This window comes from Aphelocoma coerulescens, chromosome 5, assembly GCF_041296385.1.
Source record: "Aphelocoma coerulescens isolate FSJ_1873_10779 chromosome 5, UR_Acoe_1.0, whole genome shotgun sequence".
In the NCBI taxonomy this organism is placed as follows: Eukaryota; Metazoa; Chordata; class Aves; order Passeriformes; family Corvidae; genus Aphelocoma; species Aphelocoma coerulescens.
This window is the reverse complement of record NC_091019.1, coordinates 49,180,141-49,194,931: the sequence shown is the minus strand read 5'-3', so window position 1 is coordinate 49,194,931 and position 14,791 is coordinate 49,180,141. Positions and strand designations below refer to the sequence as shown.

The 14,791-nt window shown below is 35.6% G+C and overlaps 1 long non-coding RNA gene across 1 annotated transcript in view; it reads left to right on the top strand.

Annotated features, from left to right (window-relative positions):
• The window catches only part of LOC138110845 (uncharacterized), a 32,006-nt gene extending 25,809 nt beyond the window's left edge, over positions 1 to 6,197 (top strand). The window contains exon 3 of the long non-coding RNA XR_011151107.1: positions 5,759 to 6,197. This is a non-coding gene — a long non-coding RNA (uncharacterized lncRNA). The remainder of the gene's footprint in view (positions 1 to 5,758) is intronic.
• The last annotated feature ends 8,594 nt before the right edge of the window (positions 6,198 to 14,791 follow it).

Here is a 14,791-nt window from a genome sequence, read left to right as displayed (position 1 = left end):
TTTCAATTAATCAGATATTCTCTTTTCATCAGTCACAGGAAAAGGGGAAAAAAATTAAAACATCAGTTCCTTTAAATACTGGTTTTCCTTTCCCTTGCCTTATTTATCTACTCACTAAACCTGGCCTGATTTTTTTTGAGCTGTTTTTTTTTAATAGGTGTTTTCCTGTGATTAGTTTTCCTATCAGTCTATCTTTGACTGCATTATCATTAAAATGGTGCAGCTCCCTTTACTCAGGCACAATCATCTTCCTTCAAAGCTCAAAAATGAGTGACCAACATTCTTCTTGAAGTTTTTGTGTTTTCATTAGACAACATTCCTTCTCCTTTGAAATCTGTCAAGACTTCAGGTAAAGGATTCATGACCTGTACATAAAGTAATATTCACACCTATATTGCAGTCCGGTAAACAAATGTGGTCTGTCAGAGAGAAGCAATTGGATCACTGGTGCTTTCATTCTCAGGTAGAAAATATCTTCTATTATTTGGCAACTGACAATGAAATGGGATCTCAATGTGAAGTGTGTTTTATGACTTATCAAGACTGCTAATTCAGTTTTAGAAAAAAAATATCATTGTCTTTAATTGGGAGGTGAGAAAGCAACTACTGTAATATATTTTGTAACCTTTGCAAAAACAGAGAAAACATTCAAGAATAGGTCACTCTTGGAGCACAGTCCCATGTAAATAAATAATTGTTTGTTCACATACATGAATAAGATTCAAAGAGACATTGATTTATTAAATGAAGGGTCATTAGTACTGGAGGCAAAGGATAAACAATCTTGCATGGAAAGACTTACTCTAAAAGATGACACTAGCTCTTATTTTCACTAGGATATGTAAATCAATTTAAACTGATTTACTGAAAGTTTGTTTTTAAGATATGCCATTTTATATATTACTTCTAACTTTAATGAGTGCATAATTAGTGTAAGTTGGCATAGTGCCATTCATTTTAACAGAACTCTGTTGACTTACTCCACCTTAAGATCTTGCTCATTAGCAGCAGTTATCCTCGATTTGCTGTAATAATATTAATACAAGCCTGTTAGGAAATTTTTTTAAAGACAAATATTTAGAGAGTCATTGATACCTTGCTTCTCATAGTGCTTATGGAAATGTAGGCTGTCTAGATGTAATGTGTCCTGAAAATGAGAGTAATTGTCCAGCTGCTGGGAAATTCCAGTGGGTAATAATAATTTTACTTGTCCAAAAATATTAAAAATAATCAAAATGTTGCATTAAGAAAAAATTGATTTAGAAAATATCAACAAATAGATTATCTCTTGAATATATTAATTTTACTTCATGTCATTTGCTTTCATAAAATTGCATTTGCATTATTTTTGTTTGTGCCTTGCTGTGATCTATCTAGAGGGTGAATTAGGTCCCTCTTCAGGTAGAAGGAGAAGTTATTTTTCAGAGGTACCATTTTCCATAAGGAAAATAAGCCTATTAAGGAACACTGTGCCAGGATAAAGTAGAAGAGGAACAAAACCCAAGGAGGAAAGCCAAGTGATGGTTTCTTAGGCTTACTCATACATACTTATATAAAAATACATTCCCACTACATAGATTAGTTTTACTACTCTGAAAACAGGCCATATTATTTTATGGATGGAGCAATTACTAATATTGAATTGATAATACTGGAACATAAATACTGTAGTAACTATTTTAACTGAGTATCAGAGAGACAAGTAAAAAAATTATCTAGAATTAGACTTATAATGTATGTAACAAGAAATATAAAAAGGGTATATGGAAACCAGAGATCTGGTAAAAAAACAACCTGAAATGTAATTTGGTGTTCTGACATCAAATTTTTTTAGCACCATTTAAAAGTCAAAGGCTTTTTAATATTTTTTCTCCCTGTTTATGCATTAATGTAATGTTCATGCTTCATGCTGGTGAGCTACATCTGGAGAGAACGCATATATGCAAGTTATAAAAAGAATGGGTTTGAAAAGCACAACTATTTTTTATTTAGATACTGGCTGCACACTTAATTGATCTGTTATGAAAATATGACAGGTTTAGTGCTCCAAGAGGTTAAAATAATACTTAATAAAAGCCAATACATTCAAGTATATTTAAAACACTTATTGTAACAGTTGATTCTACTTAAAATAGATCTTTAAGTCAGTGAGAACATTAAAAAATTTAAAGGGAAAAAATATGTTACTACTTTTCCAGCAGCTCTACATCAGACAACAGCACAGCAGCTCACCATAGTGCATGCAGAAGGAACGTCAAATGAAGGAAGGAGGTGAGGAGGAATCAGCAGTTGGTTACACAGTAGAGAGAAACCTCAAAAACTCTTATTCAAAGCATTTACATTTTCAGTCAGGGGCATGCTGCCGTATTTAAACAGAGCTCATTTTTATCTGGAATGCTATTTAGGGAAATGATAACGCTAAAAGAGAGTCTTATACTTTCTGTCTTTTTCTGATTTCTACATCCCTCTCCCTCCCTGCCAAACCTGAAAGATCATCTGACATCAGAGCATGAGTATTGAGGTTTGTTTTTTTTTTTTTCTCATGCAAAGCCACATTGGAGTTCTTCCCAATTACTGGTGCTGTACTGGGTCCCACACCAGAGGTAATCAGCAGAGATCACAGCTGTCATATCTAGCCTTGTACTATACTTTTCAATATATTTCAGATGTTTTTAATGTATGTTTTATACCTCAGAATAAATATACTTTGAATTTTATGAAGATAATGGATGTAACTAATTAACCCAAAATATTAAAACATAACAAACGCACAAATATGTATTCATAAAAAAATAGGTCATCTTGTGTGTGAATGTAGTAATAGTTTGTTTCCACTTATATTGCATTTATTGTGTACTTTTAACATGCTATCTACAGTATTTCTGAATTTCTTTTAGCCTGAATCTTGCTTCAACAAAGTTTCTAAAGATAGCATGAAAAGCGTCTTTGTTGTATCTTAGTTTTTCTTGGCTCTGTTGGGCACAGAATGAAAGCAAGAAGTATTTGGCCTTGCGTATCTAAGTTGTCATTTGGAAATTTCAAGTTTTGGTTTCTTCCCTGCATGCTGAGGTTTAATTTAAACCATGTCACCCACCCTGAGCAATGATGTCATATCCCTCTGTGATAGCTCTCTGAATTTCTCTGAAGTTGCCAGTGAGTTAATGCCATTCTCTCCTCTCATAAATGTTGAGCAAGTGCAATAAAGAAAAATCCAGCACTTGTTCATGGAGAAAACTTTGTAATTTGTAGGACAAATGCCAGAGTCAATGTTTAATTCTCCATTAATATAGAATGAAAAATAATTAAAAAGTTTTCCAGAATTTAATTTTAGCTCAGTTTAGTCATATAATCATTATGGTTGTTCTGGCTTCAGGCTTTCACTTACATTTCAAGGGAACATGTCTTGCTTTACAATAGCAGGTATTGTGGTTCCTCATGCTACCTTTCAAGGCTGTCATAAATTAATAGTAAAAGAAAAGACTTTCCATGTTATTTTATCCTTTTCCCTTTCTAGAATAGGATTATTGTTCTTATGGATTATCCCTTACAATGGAAACTGCAGAACTATATTCAGTATAACTTAAAATCTCTGAGCAAATAGCTTCCATCACCACTTACTATTTAACAGATGCACTGATGTATGCAAAATTGATTTTCAAATGTCGTAACAATTGTATTCTGAACTTTAATTTGAAGGACCCATTAATACTGAAAACCAGACAAAGAGATCAGTCTGTATCTACTTTATACTTCATTCCTGTATCTACAGGAATCATTCTGATATTTAATCTGATACAGATGACACAATGAGACAGAAGAAGGAACAGAGACAGACTCTGAAGGTAGAGTAGGCACTGGTGTGGTTCAGAAGATGAAAAAAACTAATGTAAATGTTGCAAGTTACATCTTAGTCATAAAGCACATAGAATCAAGCTTTGTGGGTTTTCCATTAGACACAATTTCTTTGTGTTAGTCTCTGTGAACTTCTCTGCATAGGATAAATGAGATTAAAAGGTTAAGGTGTGCAGTATAAGTTACTTTTATGGATAGTACAGAAAGAGGAACACATCACAACAAAAGGGGGACCAGCTACTTTCTGGAGTGATTTTGATTTACATTGACTCTAAAGATAACCTACAATGTAGCAGAGATAAGATGACCAACTCTGAGATGGGGAGAGTCAGGTGAAATGTTGGTTTTAAGGAGTCAAGGCTGATATTGACCATGTACAGCTGGATTTTAATTACGTTCCAAAACTGTTGCAACATCCATAGTTCTAGCAGCCTAGAAAATTTGAAAATATTTTGGGAAACCAAATTTCCAGAGATGTGTTTGTCATCTTGTTTGTGTAAAAATCCCACAATCTATGTCAAATACTGCATAAACATTTTGGATTTTTTTCAACAATTGTGCTAACATGATAAAGTGCTAACAAGCTGGTATGTAACACTGATGAAATTTACATATATAAATTTTATTTTTTCTATATACAACAAGGATAAATCAATCATTATAGACCACTTTAGACAAGCCTGTCAGGTCTAAAAATTTATTGATTATTTTCTAAAGCAGAAAATAAATATTGTGTCCTTCTTAGCTTTCAAAAATCTTGCTTACAGGTATACCACTGAAGATATTTATATATTGCCTTTGTTTCCTCTTGAAAAGCAATTGCTGTGCAAATTATTTTGACCTATTCCTTCTTGAACGGAGATTTCTGCATATGAATTGACAGGTGCTATAAATATTGTTTATGGTCTTGCCTTGCTTTGGGTTTTGCATCATTTTTTCTTCTTGTGTTATTGTATATATTACTTACCTTGGAGAAAATAATTTAAACATTTAGTTTAACTCCCACTATTTACATTTTATTCCTAAGCAAAAAAACCCCAAAATCCCCTCCAAGATTGTTTACAAATATTTCCTGGTCCATGCAAGTAATATATTTTTCACTGATGCTTTTTATGGCTCTGTTTTGTTGCTTTTCTTTGAATGACTGGAAGCTTCTCTTCATTAAAACAGGATATGCCTTTCACTATTCCAATTAAATCAAATCTTTTTCATAGAAACAGCTTAGCAAGTGTAAGGATATGCGTTTCCTGGTTTATGCCCACAGCTATATTAAACTGTTTTGCAGTGGCCTAATTTTGTTCAATAAAGGCTGCATTAGTATAAGTCTGCTCTTATCAAAATAGCCACTTTTAGGGGAGCAATATTTTATGCTAATATAAAATTGTATACACTACGTAAGGATAGTTCAGTTCAAAATACTTGGATTACTTCAGCACAATAAAAGAAGAATCCTCAAAGGGAGAGAGAGCAGCGACAGCATTTCTGGGAGCAGAAGGGATGTACCTGAAGGGCAGGGAAACACTTGCCCTTCCATCATCATGCTGTGATAGGAATAGTAGCAAGTTACCCTTTTTTTCAGAAACTCTGCTTTTCAAGAGTGATAAAACTGAGAGGAGAGTACTGTTTGTGTATCTATGTGGCCTCCCTCACAGTAAAATTGCAAATCTAACAGACAACTTAAACTATTGGAAAAATAGAAACAGAGCTCTCACAGATACTAGATGTTTCATAGGATTTGTCTGTTTTGCAATGCCACATGGAAAAGATCCTCTAAGTTTGACTCCATTGAGGAAAAATCTCTGTTTCCCTCAGGCTGACACACCTTTGCTATCAGATGGGTATCTGCCAGTGTCAAATGGGTATGTGTCTGCATCAGATTTGTAACTTAATTTCCATTTATTCACAGAATCACAGAATATTTGAGGCTGAGAGGAACATCTGAAGGTCATCTAGTCCAAATGCATGTGCAGGCAGGGTCACTGAGAGCAGGCTGCCCAGGAATGTTTCCAGAGAGCTTGTGAATATCTTCAAGGACGAAGATACCACAAATTATCCTGACAATCAGTTCCAGTGCTCAATCACCCTCACAGGGAAAAAGTGTTTCCTGATGTTCTGACAGAAGAAAGACATTCCATGAGAACCTGTCTAACATATAACTGTCCAGTTCAGTGACCTCTGGGACCCAACTAATCTTCCTATGACAATTATAATTTGGTATGAATATATGTATATGTTTGTATATATATAAATGTACATAAATAAAATCATACAGAATCATGCTGAGATCATATCCTGATGTTTGAAGGCACCAGGACTGTCTGAACAGTCCTGAAAGGCATGGTAAGGTGGGGAAAGCCAGACTTGGTACTTTCTCATTCCTTATTTTTTACAGGAACAGCCTCTGCACCTGACCCAGAAACCTCACCCAGATTTTGATTTAGCAGGAACTATTTATTTTGTTCCAAGACAAAGCCCAGGACCTAGATAATCTGCAGACCAGTACTCAAGATCAAAGCTTTACAGTGTATAGAAACACTGGGGAGCGCTGGCTTTGAAACACAAGTTTTATCAACTGTTGTTCATGAAATGACTTATTTCAATGTCATTTTTAATCCCAGCAATATAATACTTATTGCTTTTTGTGATGTTTTAATTAATATTCACAAATTTTATCAGAGGAAGGGGAATAAACAAGAAGAAAATATTTTTGCTATTAGATAGTGGCTTGCAGAAATAAAATATCAAGCTGTCAACTGTGCTTTAATATGCATCTTTATTTCCCATATTAATTTGTTTACATCCAAATGCAGAATATCTATAACTTAAGTAAGTTCCCTTTTCTCTGCTGGAAACCTTTTTTACTTCATCATGTAAATGGAAATGTTTTCATATCCTCCCCCAAATATTTTATTCTGCATGCATGGCAGGATATTGATTCTGTATAATATATCTCCCAGAACAGTGTAACAGGCTCTGCCTGGAAATATGTGTGTGCCCAGTATGCCATGAAAAAAGAATAAAGATCTCAGAAGCAAAGATTTCCCTAATTGTTTTATTGGGGACAGTGGAAATGTTATTAGAGAGACATAAAACTTATTAACAAACAGCATTTGTGAAAATGTAAAAACATTTATTTTCTGTATTGGTAGCCATTCTTCATCATATTTTTAATTGTATTTCTGACAAAACAATAAGAAAAGTAAGTCTGCTTCTCCTAACAGATCATTCATATTCTAATAAATAAGAGTTTGTATAAATCATGCATTCTATCAGCAAATGTTATCAACTGTGATGAAGAAGGTACATGTACATTCTACCTACTTAAAAAGAATAACTGTCAAATGCAGCCTTTCTTGTCCTACATACTATTAACAGCTAAAATTATGCTAATCCTTGTAAAGAATTTATTGACTTTTATTTGGATAAAATAAGAGGGAAAACAAAGAAAAGAGGAACAGAGTATCTTCTAGCTTTCTAGTCTGAATAGCAGGATAACTTTGAGAACAAAGAGATTTAGCTGTCAGTGAAGACACTTTCTAGCAGAATAAGGCATCAGTCCAAACTGCACAGCAGTTTTCTTTGCCACTTTGTTTGTTTCTCATTTCTGTCTCATTTATGTTCCTTATTTGTTTGCTTTTACTGCTTAAGTGACAATGCATACCAATCTGCACAATTTACATGTCAAGGGTGGGATATGCTAAATCAACACACCATGACAACCAAGGAAATAGCAAGTAACCTCTCTCATTGTATAATCTAGAAATCAGAACTGAAAGGAAACCTTTAGTGCTCTTCTTTTCTGCCTTCCTTCTGTGTAATCCCAAATCCCTTTTAACAGACTTTAACAGACTCCAAAATATCATTCAAGCAGACGACGGAGGAGATTGAAATCTATTAAACCAGGTAACACTTCATTTTCACAGACCTCTAGATGAGTAGAGGACTTAAAAAGAAAAAAAGTAATCTCAGTCGTGTATTTAATATTTGAATATTGAATGAAAAACTGCTGCCTTAGTGAGCACTTTTGGCTTCAAAGTGCAGATTTAATTTTTTTATGGATAAATCTGTAACACTAAAATTCTAATGTATACCAAGTGCTATAGTTTCACATAAGAACTGATTAGCATGCTGTCCCACTCATTTTTGGATGAGCTGTGGGACATGAACTGGGTTAGGCAATAGAGAAACACAAGTGGATCTCCATGAAGCTGATCAATGAAAAGTGCACACAGAGCAAATGCAGGCATCTGTACAGGCAAGGAGCAATCTTGCAGGAAGGTTCCTAGGAGCCTTGGTGGGTAAGAAAAATACATCTGTCCAGTGCATTCTTGCAGTGATCAAGGCTAGCCACACTCCCAGGGCTGCATCAGTGTGGTCAGTCGGCACTGGCTGGACACCAGGTTTCCACCAAAGCTGCTCTACCACTTCCTACCTCAGCTGGACAGGGGGTAGAAAATATAACAAAAGGCTTATGAATCTGGGTAAGGATGGGGAGAGATCACTCATCAATTACCATCTCAGGCAAAAATCCCTCGACTTAGTGATAATTTAATTTTATACCAATTCAAGCAGAATTGTATGAGAAATAAAATGAAATCTTAAAAACACTGCAAGGCTTCACTTTGTTCCTGAGTTCTCCACTTTCTCCCCTTAGTGCAGGGGAACAGGGAAGAGGGGTTGTGGTCAATTCATCAGAAGTAGTCTCTGTCATTCCTTCCTCCTCAGGGTTAGGGCTCCTCACAGTCTTCCCCTGCTCCAGAGTGGGGTACCTTCCATAGTAGAGAGTCCTCCATGAACTTCTCTAATGTGAGTCCTTCCCAGAAGTTAACTGCTCCAGCCTGGGTCCCCTCCATGGGGTGCAGCCCTTCAGGGATAGGGTCACAACAAGGTCACAGCCTCCACAGGGTCACAAGTCCTGCCAGCAAACCTGCTCCATCATAGGGTCCTCTCTGCAGGAGGCCACAGGTCTTGCCAGGAGTTAGCTCCAGTGCAGGATTCCCATAGTATCACAGCCTCCTTCAGGCATCCACCTTCTCTTGAATGGGGCTCCTCCATGGGCTGCAGGTGGATCTCTGCTTCCCTGTGGACCTCCATGGCCTGCAGGGGCACAGCTGCCTCGTCATGGTCTTCAACACAGCCTGCAGGGGAACCTCTGCTCTGGTGCCTGGAGCACCTCCTCTCCCTCCCTCTTCTGTGACCTTGGTGTCTGCAGAGTTTTTTATCTCCCAAATTCTTACTCCTGTCTTTTCTGGCTGCAATTCCTTCTTCACAATAACTTTTCCCCATCTTAACTATGTTATCCCAGAGGCATTACTAAAGCCACTTAGTGGTTGAGCCTTGGCCAGCAGCTGGTCCATCTTGGATCTGGCTGGCATTGGCTCTGTCAGACATGGGGGAAGTTTATGTCAGCTTCTCACAGAAGCCACTTGTATAGCCCTCCCTCACTACCAAAACCTTGCCATGAAAACACTATACAATTTTCCAGAGAGTAGACCACAAGTCCAGACTGTGCTTACTCTCCTCTATTTCCCACTTCTGTCTTACTCCTGAACAGTTTATCCAGTTCTGAGACCACTGTACAAGAGAAATATCAACAAACTGGAGCGATTTTAGTGACAGGTCACCAACATGGCTAAGGAGCTGCAACACATAACCTAGGAACCAAAAAAATTGACCAAATTGGTTTGGCTTGGATGAGGAAAGGATAAATAGTATAGGTAACAGTTATATGTCTATAAAACTAATAGCAGTATTTAGCTATTTAAAACAGAACTTTTAGAAAACATGGGACCAGACTTGGTTTTGGTGCATAGTAAGAGGATGGAGAGCAGTGGTCACAAGTGGCAGCACAACAACCACAAGGGTATAAGGAAAAAACTCTTCCCCTTGTCAGTTATTAAGCACTGGAACAGCTTTCCTAGAACAACTGGAGGATCACAGTCCCTGAAAACGTTGTGTTGAGCTGTGCAAGTATTTCTAGTGCCTGGTCTAATTTTGAAGCTGGTCTGGCTCTGAGAAATTTGAACAAAGTGACTTCCAGAAGTCTCTTCTAATCCAAGTATTTATTTAATCCGGTGACCAAGAGTTGAAAACTTTTATTTTGTGAGACTCTTTTTAATGGCTTTCTTTGGCCCTTGCAATGTTCAACAAGATCCAGAATTACCTTGTCTTTCCTTTAAAAAATGAACTCACAAAAACTTGGGATAAGGATAGAACTTCTTTCAAAACTGGCTGTCAGAATGTCTATTTTTTAGCTGATATCTGATACTAGCAACTGTATCCTGCATTTCCACAATCACCCCAAATAATTCCATCGCTGAAAATTTAGCAATGATCTCCTACTTGATTAGAGAGGATGAGCAGGAAATACTTAATAACCTTGCTCTGAAGAAGGAGACATTATATAGCTTGATTAGATATTTTCATGGATGGTTTCCATCAGTATTACCACTTCAGTATCGCACAATCCTGTTTGATAGAAGATTCACTGATCACAGGAACTGCTTTGCCCAGGAAAGCAAAAAGAAGAATAATTATCTGTATTTGTTATTTTCCTATGACTTGCTTCACTTGCCCTTATTACTTTCTCCCATCTTCTTCCCTAGCACTCTTTTTATGGTCCCATGTCTTTTGTCTGTACATAATCCAGAGATGAATTCCACAGTTCTTCTAGCCATTGGTTACCACAATTGCATATTAATTACTGACTGAGCACAGGCATCTTTTGTCTTTTAGAGAATTTGAGAATGCAAAATATAAATGAGGTATTGCTTAAGCAAAAATAACATTTATTTGAAATTGGTGGGAGAAAGCAAAGAAATAAAATGTGAAAGTCTATGAGAATATCTATCACAGTAATGTGAATAGCCTGAACTTTTGGAGTCATATGTTAATGAAGATATCTGTCTTCCTCAGGTTGTGTACAATTATTTCAGAGCTATAACAAGCTCTTCTTTGGCCTATCTTCACTAACTGAGCAACTGTTTCTTCTGGGCTATTCCTTCCCTCCTTAGGTCTTTAATCATAGAGTTCCATATAAAATAACCCAATATATACTGATACAGGATGTGTCTGAGCAAGTTACAAAACCTATAGCATACATAAGCTGCTATTAGCAGTTTCCAATTTCTCTCACAGACTGTTGGTAAGTGGCTGTCTCCTGGGACCAAGGGGGAAACCATGATAAAACAGCAGGTTTTCAGAGTCATCATGCCCAGAGCTGCTCCAATTTGCACACCACCTTCAGCCTGGGGCTGTTTCAAGTTATATTAGCTGACGTCTGCAGGGCAAAGTAATACTGAGGTCAGTTTGGAAAAGTTTCCAAACTTTTGAGTTTTAACTGAGTTGACCATGAATTGATAAACTGCTGGGATGTACACAGTTGTTAGGTTCAAATACTAGGGAGACAAAATATACCCTGTCAAAATGAAAGAAAAACTACTCAGGATTTAAGATAATAATTCCCATTATTCCCCTCTGGGAGGTGACAGTTATTGGACTGAAACTATGATGTTTGCATAAAACTCACTTTAGCTGATTTGACAATAAATAAAAGAAAGAAATTTCAGAACCTAAAGACATCTGAAAATATTTCAAGAAAGTTAGTGGAGATTATGTATTCCTCATAAAACCTTTTGCCTCATCATGTTGATTTAAAAAGACTTGTGAAGGTGGAATGGTTTACAATGAGATAATCCAAATTACTTATATGGCAAATTAATGGTCAAGAAAGACAACATGGAACTATTCCAAGACAGATAGTTTGGGCTGCTACCACTACAAATAGCAATATATATATATATATTTAATGCTTGTCCTTATGGTAACTCACTGTTTTCATTCTTATTTTGAGTAAATTTTTTCCCCTGCAATCTACAGTTTTTATCACACTCAAACACATTTCTTTTATGCAAAATTATTCCTGACCCATTTATTATATCAACTAGGTAATATGTCTCAATATTGTGTGTAACATACATACATTACATATGTTATTTTATATGATATTGTTCTTGCATTATTTGATGGCATTGCCCACAAGTTATTTCTGTCTTATATAATTTTAAAAGATATTGTATTAAAAACATAATATACTGTTAGAAGCTGCATTAAGGAAAGGAATAAATAATGTTTTTTCTGATAATAATTCTTTGTTGTGTCTTTCAGTAGTCTTGATAAATCTGTTTTATATCTCTCATTATGACAGACTATAGTTCAAGGAGTATTTTTTTTTAATTTATTTGAACTTTACAATAGGCTGATTACTCGCAGAAAGAAGTCTGAAGAGGTCTAAGCTATGCTATCTGCACAAGGATCAACTGTTAGGAAAATCCTAACATATTTCACCGCCAAAAGAGAGGAAACTACTTTTTCATTCTCATTTTAACTCATAACTATCTTTGGACATATGCAACTGGGTCTTGGTTTGCCACTTCCTCTTGCTGTAGTTTTATCTTTCATAAAACACTGTATGAAAAAGAACACAGTTGTATGAAAATTGGCCTAAATAAAACTGTTATGGTATGAATGAATTACTGCACTCTAAAGGCCTTAGTCCTTTTCATGTAATTATTTAAAGAGCTGGCATTGGATTTCCACTGATAACTTATCCAGTGATCTTCCTTTTAAAACTTAGCAAATAAAAAGTTCTTCCATGATCCAGTGTGATCTTATCTCCTAGCTCATTCTGTTTTCTACTATTCTACTCTTTCCTGGTTTGTCCTGTTCTGTTTAATTTTGTGACTACCTCAAAACCCATTATTTTTTTCAAAACGTTCTAATTTTCTCAGATTTCTTGGAAAATTTTTCCTTTAAATTCTAGAATTATATACTCTAGAATTCTCTGGTATCAAAAATGTGAAAAGTTTTTTTTCTCAATCTTGAATGCAAAAAATCTCATTTTATTGTGAGAAAGTAACAGTAAATGTTCTCATTCATAATTCAATAGCTGTTGAACAGATGAGATCTCTGTGATTGCCATCCAATCAGCTGCTGATGCTTAAAAAAAAGCAGTTAAATGAAACCTGGTTAACATTCTTCACTGGTGATTAATACCACCCCCCCCCCACCCCTTCACTGCCCCTTCAAAAGAAAAAAAAAAAGAAGAAAAAGAAAAAGAAAATATTAGAAAGAAATAGGAAAGCTAAACATTTCAATGAGGGAATGAGGGATAAAATACCCCATTTGGTCACAGGTAATGTAGATTCTCTGTGAGAAAGGATGTCTAATGCATAAGAAGATACGCGACCAATAGAGGATGATGTAAAGAAAGAGATGCTGGAAAAAGGTTGTACTGTACTACTCCCTCCTTGTGCCCTTCTGAACTTATTTTTTACATGACTTTTACAAGGTGAAGGAAGGTATCTTCTATTAGATGCTAAATGGTTATTTATTGAGCTTAGAAACTTAATCATTGGATCAGAGAAGGGTGTAATGAAGCTCCTGTGTGAAAACCCTCCACTTGCTTTATAGGTTGGTCAGCTGGTCTAAAAAAAAAGTAGCTGTAGCTTTTCTATAGACTTTTCTTCCATTTTCCTTTCTAGATTTTCATTGATGCAGTAAGCTTTAGAAATGACAAGCATTTAATATGTTTTATTTAAAAAGTAACTGCTTACTCTACAGGGATGCTGTGAAATGTGAGTAGAGTCATAGAATGCTTGGACCTTAAATTTCATTTATCTTTAGCCCCCTTGATACGGTCTAGCTATGTAAAATGGCTTTAAAATTGTACTTACCATGTACTAAAGGTTCCTAATCCACACCACTGCTGAGAAAAGGGCCTCAGTGTGAGAATCAGGCCTCCTAAAGAGTGTTTGCCCAGCAGATTGTCACTAAGGACATTTAGCTGCAGTGCTTCTGCAATGGCATCACAATTAGAAACTTCACTGTTAAATGAAATTCCAGCTGCCATGATCCTTTACCTCTTAGCATGACCACAAAACAAAATATAATGATGCAACACAAAGCTTGTGGATGTGTAAGAAATATAATGTATTCAAGTAACCTATTTTTTTTTTCCAGGATGTGGTCCTCTTACCAGTTAACAAGCCATCTAAATGTGTCATCTAACCAAAATATAGCGTTTTAATGATTTTAAATAGCTCACCTGTTGCAAGACTTGATTTCTGTTATAATGTTATGGAAATGTCTCATTTCTGCTCAGTACTACACTTGAAGACAACTAAAGTTAGAAATAGATTTCAGTGACTTTCATGTAAAAGTAGAAAACTATAGTTTAGGCTTTTTGTGGAATAAAAAAAAAAATAAAAGGGGGGAAAAAAATACGTCCAAAACCTCTTGTAATTTTATTGCAATATTTATTGTCTTATAAAAATAAAAAAAATATCCAAGCAACTCCTTCCTATTCTTCCAGTAGAGGTTGCAGAGTCTTCTGTGTATGGTTGATTCAAATATCTGTTGACAAGCTTAAAATAGATTTGTTTGTAAAGGAAGTGCACTGTCCTCAGCAGAAGGATGCATTAGGAGAGTACAACTTCTTTCACAGAGGATATAGTACTGAATCTGGTAGTTTCGTATTTTGAAAACGAAACTGCTTCTTGTGGGTAACTTTAACAGCCAGACAACAGCATTTATTCTAGCAGGAAAAAATTACTATTCTATCCAGAAAAGCAGGAAATTCTCTGTATGCTGAAAGAACAGAAAGGTGGGTGAAGATCAGATTCATCCACGTTGCAACAAAGCCATGTTTGCATTTTTGTATTATTATTCAACATTTTATCATTAGAATATATTGATATCTGTATATATTACCTTTGCAGTATATGCTTATGAACTTGTTCTATTTCCTCAGTGCTTGTTGCCTTATATTTACTTCTGCCTCATTTCCTTTCCATGATGTACTATTTATTGCTTATATTCTTTCATCATTGAAGACAAGTTCATATTTTATGGAAAACTCTTGACATCTAAGTTTCAAGCT